We start from the raw sequence: 15,007 nt of genomic DNA, 5'->3' as shown, positions 1-15,007 counted from the left end.
CATATCGTTCCGGGTTGCCACTTCTCTGTTCGATAGTCCCAGGCCAAGACTGGTTGCCCTACATTGAAGCTCCTTGTCGGCTTCTCGTTGATGTGCTGGAATTGTTTGTCCTCAACATTTCTTCGCACATTTGGTCTGAGCAAGTCCAGACGAGATCTCAACCTTCGGTTAAAGAACATCATGGCCGGGGTCTGGTTGGTAACTGCATGTGTCGCGTTTCGGTAGGCTAATAAGAAATTGTCCATCTTATGCTGTAGTGGAATTTCCTCGTCGCACATGGCCTTTATCGCCTTCTTAAAGGTTTGTACGAACCTCTCAGCCAATCCATTGGTGGCTGGATGATACGGGGCGGATGTGTAATGCCTTACCCCATTCCTTTTCATGAATTTTTGGAACTCGTCAGACACAAACTGTGGTCCATTATCAGAGCAGATCTGCTCTGGCAAACCGTTTCTGGCAAATATGGTCCGTAGGACTGCAATTGTTTTCTCTGTAGTGGTTGAAGACATCTTTATCACCTCAGGCCACTTTGAATGAGCATCCACTGCTATTAAGAACATTGAGTCCATGAATGGACCAGCGAAATCAATGTGCACCCGTTGCCATGGAGAGGAGGGCCACGCCCATGGTTGTAGAGGGGCATGTGGTGGTGCATTTTGGACCTTCTGGCATCCTAAGCAGCTCTTAGTTAGGTCTTCAATTTGTTGATCGATTCCCAGCCACCACACATAAGCTCTAGCAAGGCTTTTCATTTTCACTCCCTCCAGATGACCTTCATGTAGCTCATTTAGCACTCTCTCCCTTAACTTGGGTGGAATCACCACTCTGGATCCACACATCACTGTCCCCTGGCATACTGAGAGCTGTTCTCTTCTGGATGAGAATGCTGGCAACAGTGAGTCGCCATGTGTTGGCCATCCCCTCACCGTCAATTCATATACCCGTGACAGCGTCGGATCATTGCGGGTCTCCTTCTCTATATCCGCATTTGTTACTGGCAATCGTTCAATTATCGACAAATAAAATATCTCGATAGGGTCCACTGCTGGTGCTTCCTCCACCGTAGGCAGTGGCAGGCGCGATAGCCCATCAGCGTTCCCATGCTGTTTCGTGCCTTTATATTCTATTTCATATTGATTCGCCCCTAGAAACAGGGACCATCTTTGTAACCGCTGTGCAGTCATTACTGGCACGCCCTTCTTAGGATTAAAGATGGAGACAAGTGGTTGGTGGTCAGTCAGCAAGGTGAACTTCTGCCCATGCAGATTGTGGTTGAATTTTTTTACTCCCCATACTAGGCTGAGGGCCTCCCTGTCAATCTGGGCATAGTTGCACTCGGCTGAGGTTAGTGACCGAGACGCAAAGGCTACTGGCCTCTCCAACCCGTCTGGGAATTTGTGCGACAGCACCGCTCCAATGCCGTAGGGTGATGCATCACATGCCAAACGAATTGGTAGTGCTGGGTTGAAATGGGCCAACACCTCTTTTGATGTGATCAATTCTTTACACTTCTGGAAAGCTCGTCTACGTTCGTCATCCCACTTCCATGGTACCCCTGTTTGCAGTAGGGTGTTCAGCGGGTGTAATACCATCGACAAATTTGGTAAGAACTTGTGGTAATAGTTTACCAGCCCAAGGAACGACCTCAGTTGTGACACATTTTCCGGTGCTGGAGCCTTGACTACTGTCTCAATCTTGTCAGAGGACTTATGTAACCCCTCTTCATCGATGACATGGCCACAATATGAGATCTGTTTCTGGAAAAACTCGCACTTGTGGCGATTAGCTCGTAGCCCATATTCCTTTAATCTGGCGAGCACATTCTCCAAGTTAGCGAGGTGATCACCGTCATTTTCGCCCGTGACCAAGATGTCGTCCAAATAACACTGGGTCCCTGGAGTCCCTTGCAGGACCTGATCCATCGCCCTTTGCCAGATAGCCGGAGCCGAGGCTACTCCAAACACTAGCCGGTTGTATTGATAGAGACCTTTATGGGTGTTGATCGTAAGGTAATGTTTCGAAGCTTCTTCTACCTCCATTTGCAAGTACGCCTGGGCCAGATCAATTTTGATGAAGCGTTTACCACCAGATAGCGAGGCGAAAATATCCTCAATTCGTGGAAGCGGATATTGCACCGTGTGAAGGACTGGGTTCACTGTCACCTTAAAATCCCCACAGATGCGTACCTTCTTTGGTTCCCCAGGCGTATTACTCAACGACCTCTTCATTACAGGAATGATGGGTGTAGCCCACTTGCTCCAGTCCACTTTGGACAGTACTCCTGAACGTTCCAACCCTTCCAGCTCTGCTTCAACCGCTGGTCTGATCACATAAGGCACTGGTCTGGCCTTCAGAAACTTTGGGCTTGCATTTTCCTCTATTTTAATTGTTGCTGTTATTCCTTTTAGTGTTCCTAGTCCCTCCTGGAACACTTCTTTTGCGTCAGTTAGCATTTTTGACAGTCGTCCAGGTGTGACGTCGTCATCCTTTTTGGCCTCAACCTTCAGTGCCTGTATGGAATGCCAATCTAATTGTATCTTTCGGATCCATTCACGTCCTAGCAGTGGTGGTCCTCCATTTGGCAATACATATATATCCATTTTAGGTATTTCCTGACCTTTATATGTCACTTTCACCCTTATTTTCCCTTTGGGGTAGACTTTTTGCCCCGTATACGTCTTCAAGACAATCTCTGTAGCTTTCAAGGGTATGTGTGAAAATAGCCGCTTGTAGTCTCTTTGATTTATGACTGTTAGAGCTGACCCTGTGTCCAATTCCATTTCCACTTGGACTCCGTCTATCTTGAGTGCAACCCAGATAGTCTGGTGATCCTCCATTTCGGTTACATTATGTAGTTTCAGACAACCCAGCTCCTTGCTTCCGGAGTCTGTGTCACTTTTCTGTTCATCTGAACCACTGTCCATCACCTGGTGTACCTTTTTGTACTTCTCTTGTGGAGATTTCTTACTGTTGGTTTTCTTCCCAGACCTGCAGACTCTTGCTATGTGTCCTGCTTTCCCACACTGTCTGCACACTTGGTCCTTGAACCAACAATCTTTCTGGTCATGTGTTGTTCTGCCGCAGCGATAGCACTTCCCTGTTCCATAGGTCATTTCGTTGGTGCCATATTCTTGCGGTCTCCATTGTATCTCTGCAGCGCCCCTTGCGGCTGCTTCGTGTGATACTGCCATACTGAAAGCTTTGTCCAGCGTAAGGTCCTTTTCTGATAGAGGCCGTTTCTGGGTTCCTTCACTTTGTAGCCCACACACAAACTTGTCCCTTAACGTGTCTGCTAGTCCCGCTCCAAACTGGCAGTATTTTGATAGCTTGCGCAGTTCCGTTAGGTACTCAGCATTGCTTTCGTCTTTGTGTTGGTTCCTTTTATGGAACTTAAATCGTTCTGCTATCAGCAGTGGTTTGGGGTTTAAGTGGTCCTGTAGGATTTCTACTATGTTTTCAAAATTCTTGTTTACCGGCTTCTCTGGGGTTATTAGATTTCACAGTAACCCATAAGTTTTTGCACCCATGGAATTTAACAGAACCAGTGCTTTATTAGCATCTGGCACTTCATTCGCCCTGCAGTACACCTCAATACGTTCCACATATGTCGCCCAATCTTCGACTTCATTGTCGAACGTAGAGATTACTGCCACTCTTCGGCAACCTTGGTTGTGCGTTAACTATCACCAATGGCACCTCCCACGCTTCCCCTTCTTCTCCGCTGGCACAAAATGGCATCTCCCGCGCTTTCCTTCCTTCCCGCGCTTGCCCGTCTTCTCCGCTGCAGCTTCGCAAAATGGAGTCTCCCGCGCTCTTCCTTCTTCTCCGTGGCTCAATGGCGCCTCCCGCGCTCTCGCTGCTTCTCTGCGGCTCAATGGCATCTCCCGTGCTCTCCCTGCTTCTCCGCGGCTCAATGGCGTCTCCCCTTGCTTCGCCCCACGGACCCTGATCAGCCCATGATCCCTGGCTGTGCTCTGCGCGTTCTTCTCTTGATATTTGTCGACGCCGCTCAGTCTAGAACCCGTCTGTTTATTACCCTCTCTCTCTCCGGTTTGCAGCATTTTTCCTCGACGCCACTCGGTGATCAACCCCCGGCTGCACCCTGCTCTCTTCACCCTCTTTCTTACCCCGTCGACGCTGCTCGGCTCTCTCTCTCTGCCGTCGGTCGGCTCCAGCCGCCGCTGCTCGGGAAGGGTCTGCTCTGGACCTGTCGTCAGTCTCTTACTACTCGTTGTGGCTGGGGAACCAAGCCCGGCTCTCCACAGCCTCCCCAGCGAAGTTGGATCTCTGCCTGACTGCTGGGCGGTTGCTCGCGGTCGATGCCCGTGTTCCTGGACTCGACTATTTTAATTTTTAAAATTTTTTTTATGTTGCAGGTAGATTCGAATCGACACTCGTCGCCACTGTTAGATCCGTGGTTCAGTGGATAAATAATCACACGGATGCTGTACATTAACAAATAACAGGTCTTTACTGGAGGAGGGTAATCTCTAGACTGGGGTACAGAGGTGTTAAATCTGTGAGTTATCTAGTTAATTAAGACACAGACTAATTAATAACAATCAAAAAACAGGTCTTTACTGGTTGGAGGTAGGGACTATACTGAATACAAGATTACTGCACAGTGCTTATATACCGGTGTGTTCACCCCCGGTATTACGTCTACAGCAGCCTGAGAAAGTAGTACATCTCTTAAGGTGGAACAGGCTTAAGCTCTCTTAAGGTGGAACAGGTTACATACACAACACTCCTCCCTTCTTAGCTTTATAGTCATCCCCCCCATTTAACATAACGAAATAACATATATACATATATAACTTCATGTTTAACGTAACATATCACAGATTCAGTCTCTGCGGAAAACAGTTCACAGATTCAATCTCTGTGGTGTTGTCGGTTCACGTTACTCATTCAATAGTCCTTTCATGGATTTAACAGCTTGAACTTCCGAACTGATTTGGCTCCGTTCGGAGGGACCACGTGTGTGATCTGGTAGAGGTGATAATGGTTCAGATGGGTCATCTTCTGTTTTTACTTTTCCTTTTCTGCTTCTTGGAGACTCTCTGGGCTCCATTGTCAGCTGCCACAGCTGCCTGCGCAGTTCCTCCTTCTCTTCCTCCTGTTTCCGTCGTAGAGCCAGCTTCTCCCGATGTTCCGTAGACTTTTGGTGCTCCTCCATGATTTCTGCACTTTGGGAGTCGAAGTTACAAGCTGGGCAGGACAGGACATCGTAATATTCGGTGTTGTCCACCAGGTCATGGTAATATTCGGTGTCGTCCTGAGCTAGACCAGTGAGAGGGTCGTCTATTTCCTCCATACCCAGCTGGACGTTAGCCAGCTCTTGTTCCAAATCCAGACATCTTTCCTGAAGAGACTTCTTCATGTGTACCCCTGCATCCAGCTTTTTCTGGGCTTTCAGCAAGTCGTTTACTAGTGACCTCATTTGTGATTTTAACCCTTCAACTTCCTTTGGAGATTGATTGATCGGACTATGCAATCCCTCTACCGGAGCAGCTGTTTCAGCGGTCTGTTGTTCTACATTGACGTGAGTCAGCGTACTTTTGGCATCCAATGGCTGCTCTGTTGCAGTCGTTTCAGTCTGTGTCGTCACATCAGCCATCTCAATGACTTTTGAGAGCTCCGAACCCTTTTCCTTTGAAGATCGCAGCTCGTGTTCAAGTTTTTCCCATTTCAGAGTCTTGTCCCTCAGCATATGAAGGAGTTGGCTGACCGTTAACTCTTCTGATACCAGATTATGGCACGCACCTTCAGAACCTGAATCAGCTTTGATTCGTTCGGCCTCCTCGCGCAGATGGTTGGTGTGCTCCTGCTCCATTTTCTCCATCAGTTGCTTCTGTTGCCTTTCCAGATTCTCCCACTCTGTAACAAAGAACTTTTTTATTTCATTCATCTCTTGCTCAAAACGGCGAATCATTTGTTCTAATTGCTGTTGTAGTTTGAAATGGAGTTGAGTTCGAGCCCAGTGTCCCTCAAAAATGTGCATATCAGTAGACTTGACAGACTCAGAATTCTCTGCTAAACTATGTTGTTGTTGCTCAGTGGAATTCTGTGCTGAAACTTTGTCTTTTGCACATGGGTTGGTCTTACCATCATCAGTTCTAGAGTCTGGGCTGATTATCTGCACCGAGTTCTCACTCTTTATGGCTTTTAGCGAATGCCAGTCCATATTTATGTTTCTAAATCACTCCCGGCCTAGTAGTGGTGGACCTCCCTCCGGTAGCACATATAAGTCCATTATTTGACTTCCTTCGCCCTTGTTGGCCACTGCAACCTTTATTGTCCCGATGGGGTACACTCTCTGCCCCATGTAGGTTGTCAATATAATCTCCGTATCCTGTAGGGGAATATGTTGGAATAACCTTCTGTAATCTTTCTTGTTCATGACCGACAATGCCGATCCAGTGTCCAATTCCATTTTTACTTGGACTCCTTCTATCTGAAGAGTAACCCAAATTGTCTGGGGGTCTGCACCCTTACCAATGTTGAGTACCCTTAAGCTAGCCAGTTCAATACTGCTAGCATCTGAATCGGACTCCTGTTCGGCCACCTTGTGTACTTTTGCGTATTTTCCTTGCGGTGACTTCTTGTTGCTGGTCTCCTTCCCTGACCTGCATACTCTAGCTATGTGTCCAAGCCTACCACAAGTTCTACATTCTTGGTTTTTAAACCAACACTGGTTCTGATCATGCGTTGTCTTTCCACAACGATAACATTTGCCAGAACTCACACCCAATTTGTGTGCACTGAGCTCCGGTGACCGTAGCTGCATTACTGCCGTGCCTCTCGCTGCGGCTTCGTGTGCTGCTGCCATAGTGACCGCCTTCTCAAGCGTCAGCTCATTCTCCTCGAGCGGTCGCTTTTGTGTATCCTGTTAATAAACCACACACAAATTTGTCTCGTAGTGCATCTGTCAGTCCCGTTCCAAACTGGCAATATTTCGCTAATTTACGCAATTCCAGCAAATATTCAGCATTGCTTTCATGCTGTAGCTGCCTTCTGTCGTAAAATTTAAATCGTTCCGCTAGCATCAGCGGCGTGGGGTTTAGATGATCTTTCAGGACAGTAACAATCTCATCGAACGTCTTATCCGCCGGTTCATCTGGTGATAACAGGTGTTTCAATTGCCCGTATGTCTTCGCACCCATTAAATTTAATAATGTTAGAGCTTTATCTTGGTCACGAATTTTATTGGCCTTACAATAATTTTTTACTCTTTCAACATATATGGCCCAATCTTCGAGGTCACTATCAAAGGTGCTAATATTCCCGTGTTTAGGCATTGTAGATTTGCAATTTCTCAGATTTTATTTTCTTTACTTGTTATCAAAGATGGCGGCTTCCCGCTCTTGCCGTCGTCCTCCGCCCACAAAATGGCGGTTTTCCCGCGCTTGGCGGTCTTCACCCATCCCCCGACGCCGTCTCCCTTCAGCCCCCGAGTGCGGCCCTTATCTTCGCCGCGATCGCCCGAGTGCGGCCCTTATCAGCGGATGCGATCGATGGCCTGGCTGTGCCTCACACTCCAAAGCCCTTATCTGGAGATGCGATCGCTCTCGTGGCTCTCGGCCCTTATCAGGAGATGCGATCGCTCTGTTGAAACGCCTCCCGCTCGAAGCGGCTCTCGCGCCCTATTCCTCCGGCTCCCCCAGCCCCGTTCGTGCGGCCAATGCGGTCGACTGCCTGTCGCGTCGCTGCCCGGCTCAGACAACGGCTTACCCACCACCAAGCTGGAGAAGAAGCTGACGGTCGCCGATGGAGGCTCCGAGGTCAGGATGTCTTCCAGTGGGGTGGAGAGGGTGGAAACCTCTCTGCAACGTCCTGGCTGTGGGCGAAGCTGCCGTGGAGTGACTGCCGCAGGGTCCGAATCAGACTCGTCGCCAGTGTTAAATCTGTGAGTTATCTAGTTAATTAAGACACAGACTAATTAATAACAATCAAAAAAACAGGTCTTTACTGGTTGGAGGTAGGGACTATACTGAATACAAGATTACTGCACAGTGCTTATATACTGGTGTGTTCACCCCCGGTATTACGTCTACAGCAGCCTGAGAAAGTAGTACATCTCTTAAGGTGGAACAGGCTTAAGCTCTCTTAAGGTGGAACAGGTTACATACACAACAAGAGGCATGCACACAGCTTATATACCAGTGTGGTCACTGCCGGTACTACAGTATACAGGAGCTGTAAAAAGTAGTTCTGACTTAAAGGCACATACACTACAAAGCCCACACACAAACTTGTCCCTTAAGGTACCTGCCAGTCCCGCTCCAAACTGGCAGTGTTCCGATAGTTTGCGCAGTTCTGTTAAATAATCAGCATTGCTTTCATCCTTATGCTGGTTCCTTTTGTGAAACTTGAATCTTTCTGCTATCAGCAGCGGTGTGGGGTTTAAATGTTCCTTTAGTATCGTTACTATGTCTTCAGAACTCTTTTCCATTGGCTTCGTTGGGGTTACTAGATTGCGTAATAAACTGTGCGTCTTTGCACCCATTAAATTTAACAATACCGACGCTTTCTTGTCATCTGACACCTCATTTGCCTTGCAATACACCTCTATTCGTTCGACATCTGTAGTCCAATCTTCGACTTCATTGTCAAATGCGGTGATACTGCCACTCTTCGGCATTTTGGGTGTGGTTTAAAATGGCATCTCCCAATGGCTTAAAATGGCGTCTCCCGCGCTTTCCTTCCTCCCCCGCTGCTGCCAACGCCGCTCCCGGCGATTCTCGTGGCAATGGCGGCGCCTCGCGGGTTTCTGCGCATCTCTCTCTCCCTCTCTCCGATGCTGCTCGGCCCCTGAACACCGGCTGCGCCCTGTGCGCTCTGCCCTCTCTCTCTCTCCGCCGTCGATGCTGCTCAGCCCTTTGCTGTGCCGCTTGGTCGGGCTCTAGCCCGCCGCTGTCCGGGAAGGGTCTGCGCACTTCCTGTTGCCAGCCCGTTTCACTGGACCACCTCGACTGGAAAGCCAAGCCTGGCTCTCGACAGCCTCCCCCGCAATTCTCGAGTCTCTGCTGGGTGACTGGGCGGTTGCCCATGGTCGACGCCCGAGTTTCTGGCCTTGACCTCCAATCCACTGATCTCCAGGAACGAATCCCCGGGAGGTGATGCAGAGTTGCAGGTAGGTTCGAACCTGCCTCGTCGCCAATGTCGTGTCCGTGTATAATAAGACACAGACTGCGGAGAACGGTGCAACAGGTGTTTACTCAACGTGGCTCACACTGCAACTGATCTGTACAAATTACTACTCTGTGTTATATACAGGTGTGGTCACTGCCGGTACTGCAGTATACATGAGCTGTAAAAAATAGTTCCCTCCTTAAAGGTATATACATTACAGACGGGACACCCTAAAGGACAGGAGGAGCAGACCTCAAACCCCACCATCTAAAGCGACATGTTTTGAATTCGTGAGCATGAATTCCTGGCCCCTCCTAGCTTAATCTAGTTAGGTATAGGGGGTGGGATTAAGGATAAGGGGATTTTTAATGTATTTGTTTCCCTCGATGTGGCGTGTGTTCCCCATTCCCATATAAGTGTATTAACTGTTTTGTGCCTGTAACTATACCAGTAATTCTCAGTAGTATTGTGTTCTATTCAGCCTTTTAATAACATTTGGTTTTCTTGCACCAAACCACTCGCCTACTCAATTTTCTGTATCGCCGCCTGTACCTAAGTCCGGTGTCTAGAGCCCAGGGGGTGTGGAGCGATTCGAACCGCTCAAAGGAGTCAGAGGTGAAGCTGACACACACACAACTAAAACCCACTACACACTGCAGCAATTGACTAAAGAGGAGTGTAGACAACTCCCACCAGAGGTGCGCTAATCATTGGCTGTTAACTGAGCTACCTGCTTCCAGTTTATGTCAAAACCTCTGGTGAAAACACCAGATATGAAAACCTTATGAAATGGTGCGCTCTTAAATGAATTTAGTCTGTAATGCACCATTCTCTATCAAGCTCTTTGAAACAAACACATTAATTTCATTGTGGGTTTCTTGGGCATGGAATACCTTTCCATCTTTCAAAGTTCATATCTCACTTTTATGCTACATCTGCAAATTTTATTTTCCATATATTTAAAAAAATATGATATAAAGTAGAATTTGTGAATGGTACAGAATTACACTCATTTCTATTTGATATTGTGCTGAAAATTGACCAATATTGTAATATGTATCATATATTACCAATTTAATGTTAGAATGGAAATAAAAACTTAAAAACAATAAGCACTTGGCTGGGAGATCATACTACTGTCATGACTTTTACTCGATGAATAATACTAGTTAACAAATAATTTGTGATTCACTGTAAACACATTGTGCTATGTCCCTAGATTTGTAAGCAATATAGAAATAAATTAATAATACTTTCATGAGGCATCTGTAATAAAGTTGCATACAATCTAGAAGCTATCATAGAATACGTGATGGAAGCCGAGCAATGTAATAGCACTGTACTTTGTGTTTGTATATAACTGACGTAGATTTGTCATAATGAATATTTTGGGGGCATCAAAAGGAGATATTTAGTATGTCCAATCTCAAAGAATGATTGTAATTTGCTGCAGTATTATTCTGTGGTACTTCCTCTCCAAATCCCTTTAATTCTGCTTAAGGTAAAATTTTCCCATCAAGCTTCTGGTTACCGCTCCAATCCAAAGTGAAGCACTTTCACATGTTTTTCCACGTTAAAATCCTGATATGTTGCAATCATTCCATTTGACCTCATGCAATAACATGCAATTTTTTTTAAGGTTATGAGTTTAAGACCAATTGTTTGAAAATACACTAGCCATTCAATAACTGTATACGCAGCTGAACCTTCCACTCACTGCAATTAGAATGTTTGACAATACAAAGATGCCCAAAATGCAGTGTGGAAATACAATGAAATTAGACCTTTGCAACAAAAGATGGAAGGTGTCAGGGACAATTCTGCTTACATAGGTCTACAGTGATTTCACTAACAATGTGTTTTGCTACTTTGCTCTTTCAGAGGGATGTATAAATAGCCCAGCTCCACTGTCCCTCGTCACAGTCACTGAATCACTCAGAGCAAGGTGGGAAAGGTAAGAAGTTTTTACTGAACAATATTATAATATTATTTTATTACTGCTTTGTAGAAATGTTACCTGAAGTAATTATTTTTCTCTAGATCACCTTTTATGAGGACAGGAATTCCAGGGTCGGCACTACGAGTGCAGTACTGACTGTGCTGACCTGCCCCTTACTTCAGCCGCTGTAACTCCATCCGTGTTGAGAGTGACTGGTGGGTGATGTATGAGAGACCCAATTACATGGGATACCAGTATGTTATGAGCAGGGGGGAATATCCTGACTACCAGCACTGGATGGGATTCAATGACAGCATCGGGTCATGTCGCACCTACCCATACGTAAGTTCTAAACTTGTTTTATTTATTCAGTTTTCATTCCTGATTTTGGGCCGCAGGCCCCTTCCAAGGGGTGGGCTTATAGCTGTGAACATTGGGACAATCCTAATACCTGAACCCAGGCAGCTAAAAGTCATGTCAGGTGGACAGCACCTTGGATGCACCGCACCTGACCTGCTCCCAGGGCTGGTGGTGGCAGGGAAGGAATGCTCCCAAACTATGTTTGCAATATTCTTCGCTAAATATAATTTATAATTGATTTTTGATTTCCTTTTAAACTGATTACACAACAGAATTTTTAACAAGCAAGAATGCAATACTCAATAATTCCAGTTGTGACAAAGATTTCAATAATCGTTGATGAATTCATCAATCATGACTATTTGATCTTCTTTATCAAGGGTAAATAAACAAGACATTCCATTGTACTTCCCAGCCATTCAGAGTCCTGTGGATCAATTAGTAATTGAAAATATTTTAAAAAAATTGTTAAGGTAAATAACCTGTAGACATCTGGCTATTTATATAAACACGACTAAAGATAAAGCACGTTGTCCAATTTGTGCTTCAGAAATTTCCTACAAGTTCTGCTATGTAAGTGGTGCAGATGATAAAATCAGTAAAAATAGAAAAAAATTGCTGACATGACTCACTTATCATTCCAGTTCAGCAGTAACTCCTACAGAATGAAGATTTACGAGAGGCCTGACTTTGGAGGACAGATGACGGAATTTATGGATGACTGTCCATCTGTCTACGATCGTTTCCGCTACCGTGACATTCATTCCTGCCATGTGATGGACGGTTACTGGACCTTCTATGAACAGCCCAACTACATGGGAAGGCAGTACTTCATGAGACTCGGTGAATACAGGAGATTCAGTGACTGGGGCGGCAGTTGTCCATCCGTTGGCTCCTTCCGTCGTATGATGTATTTCTAAAATTTCACTGTGCTGGCTGACTTGATTTGTTCAAACAAATGGTTAAATCGAGCTGAAATAATAAATAATTGAGATTTTATTGAGTCCTAGCCTTGTTTGATCTTTATTTGCTAGTTCTGTTGTAGATACAGTAATTAAAGGATATTTGCAGTCAATTACCTGTATTTTAAACACAACCTGACAACATGCGATGTTGATCTTAGGAAACGCTTTGTTGAACAGCAGCAATTTGTCTGTTGAAGATAATCCGAGTGATGTCATGTCAAACATAAATACACAAGAGGGGACTAAATCATTCCACATTAGTGAATAAAATATTATTCAAATGATGATCTTTTCCAGTCTCAAGTTATATGCAGAAATCATATTAGTATGAAGTAAAATAGTAAAAACCTACTTATCATGAGTTTTTGACAAGAAAACCAAAGTGAGTTAAACATTTATCCACTGATCCACAAAGCATACTTCACTTCATAGGTGGAGCTCACAAAGTCTCTATCATCAGGACAGAAACATATCCATTTCAGTAGAAATCAAAGGACCTTTGAACACATGACATTGGGGTTGTCAATGGGACTGATGCACAATCATTCTACTGTGACCCTCCTCTTGGGGGAATGCACCTAGATCCCACTTTTCAGCTTCTTCACCAGTCATAGTTGAGGTCAGCATCTCATCACATGTGGAACTGAAGGTGCTAACCCACAACCAACCCCAAAGTGGTATAATGCATTGCACAACCTGCATGTAGGACCTATACGTTTCAGTTCTTTCACTTGGTTGTCTTTCTCTGTATCCTATCCGATATTCCATTTGGTTCTTTTGTTCCTTTTGTGTCTGTATGTTTCCATTCTCACATCTTTCTTCTGCTCCTCTTCCTTTGTCCCTTTGTCTTGGTCTCTCTTTGTTGTTTCACTCTTCCTGTATCTGTATTCTATCTTTGTGTCTATTGTCTCTTTTGTGACAGTTCGTGACAAACTTTTGAAATGGCATCTTTCTAGATATTTGTGAAACAACACCAATTCAGAGTGATGTGCAGACTTGACTATTGTTCCCATATCTGAAGCAGCTCTTCTAATAACTCCCTTACCCTCATGGATAGGATACAAGAAAAAGCTTGTCATCTTCCTAGATGATGCTTCTCTCATCTCCAGCCTTCAATCTCACTATAACTTTAATTTGCCTTTTTGTCTCTGTGTTATCAATGCTCGACACTTTTGATCCTCTTAAATTTGTCCTCTTGCACGCTCTATCTCATCCCTGTTTCTCCACTTCATTGAAATGTTGTTTCATATGACAGGAACAGCTTATAATGGAATGTCTAGTTTGGCTATCCATTCGATGGCCTCCTGAGATGCCAAGTGGAGAAATGAGGTGCCTCCCGCAACAGACCTTAGTGGGCAGGTTGATGTGATGTGTTCCTTGGTCTGGGACTCATGGGCACATCGCACTTCGGGTCGTCCCTCATCTTTCACCTGTGGAGCAGGTGGATGCATCGTCCATGCCCTGTGCGGATTGGGTTGAGCCTGTGCACTGTCTTCGGGGGACCTCTGCTGTTGGGATTCAATGACAGCATCAGGTCATGTCGCACTTGCCCATATGTAAGTTTTACACTTATTTTATTCATTCAGTTTTCATTGTTCTTTCTAACACTGATGTAACTATTAAGCACTTCAAATTTAATCCCACAGTGGTTGATTTTTCATTGAACACAGCGGTAATTAATATTTAAAATATTGCACAGGCTGAGATATTCTTGTCAATGTAATTCTTCTCCCCACTAAAGAAATATTCACCATGTCACTCACCACAGAACATCCATGATAAGTAGCTTCCATAAATCATCTAGGCATATTAAAATATACCCTTTGTAAAGGGCTTTGTTAAATATAAATAACAATCAATCAATGCTTGACTTCCATTTCAATTGATTAAGTACAAGTAGCTGGAAAGTGCACAAGTGGAATGTTCGATATTTTCCCGTCATGAAGATGATTCATGAATTCACCACTGGTAACTAATTAGAACCACTTTACCAAATGTAAACAAACAAGATATCCCATAATACTTCCCACCCATTGAACATCTTGCGCATCAAGTAATAATTGAAAACATTCTAAAAAGTATAAAGATAAATTACCTGTAAACTTCTAGCTAGTTTTATAACTGTGATAAATCTTTTGTCCATTTTGGGGCTTAAGATATTGACTGACATGATTCACTTACCATTGCAGTCCAGCAGTAACTCCTACAGAATGAAGATTTATGAGAGGCCTGACTTTGGAGGACAGATGACGGAATTCATGGATGACTGTCCATCTGTCTACGATCGTTTCCGCTACCGTGACATTCATTCCTCTCATGTGATGGGCGGTTACTGGACCTTCTATGAACATCCCAACTACAGAGGCCGCCAGAACTTCATGAGACCCGGTGAATACAGGAGATTCAGTGACTGGTGCGGCAGTTGTCCATCTGTTGGCTCCTTCCGTCGTATGATGCATTTTTAAAATTTCACTGTGCTGCTTTAATTTGTTCAAACAAATGATTAAATCAAGCCAAAGTAATAAATAATTGAGATTTTATTGAGTCTTTGTCTCTTCTGATCCTTATTTGTGGGTTCTGTCATAGATACTGTAATTATAGGATATTT

General features: G+C 44.8%; 1 pseudogene; it reads left to right on the top strand.

The window, feature by feature from the left end:
- Positions 1–12,354, top strand: part of LOC147120172 (gamma-crystallin S-1 pseudogene) — a 55,990-nt pseudogene extending 43,636 nt beyond the window's left edge.
- The last annotated feature ends 2,653 nt before the right edge of the window (positions 12,355–15,007 follow it).

This window comes from Somniosus microcephalus, chromosome 4 (genome assembly GCF_052327205.1).
Source record: "Somniosus microcephalus isolate GS21.2 chromosome 4, FLI_Smic_1.0, whole genome shotgun sequence".
NCBI lineage: Eukaryota > Metazoa > Chordata > Chondrichthyes > Squaliformes > Somniosidae > Somniosus > Somniosus microcephalus.
This window is presented reverse-complemented; position numbering and strand designations above follow the sequence as displayed.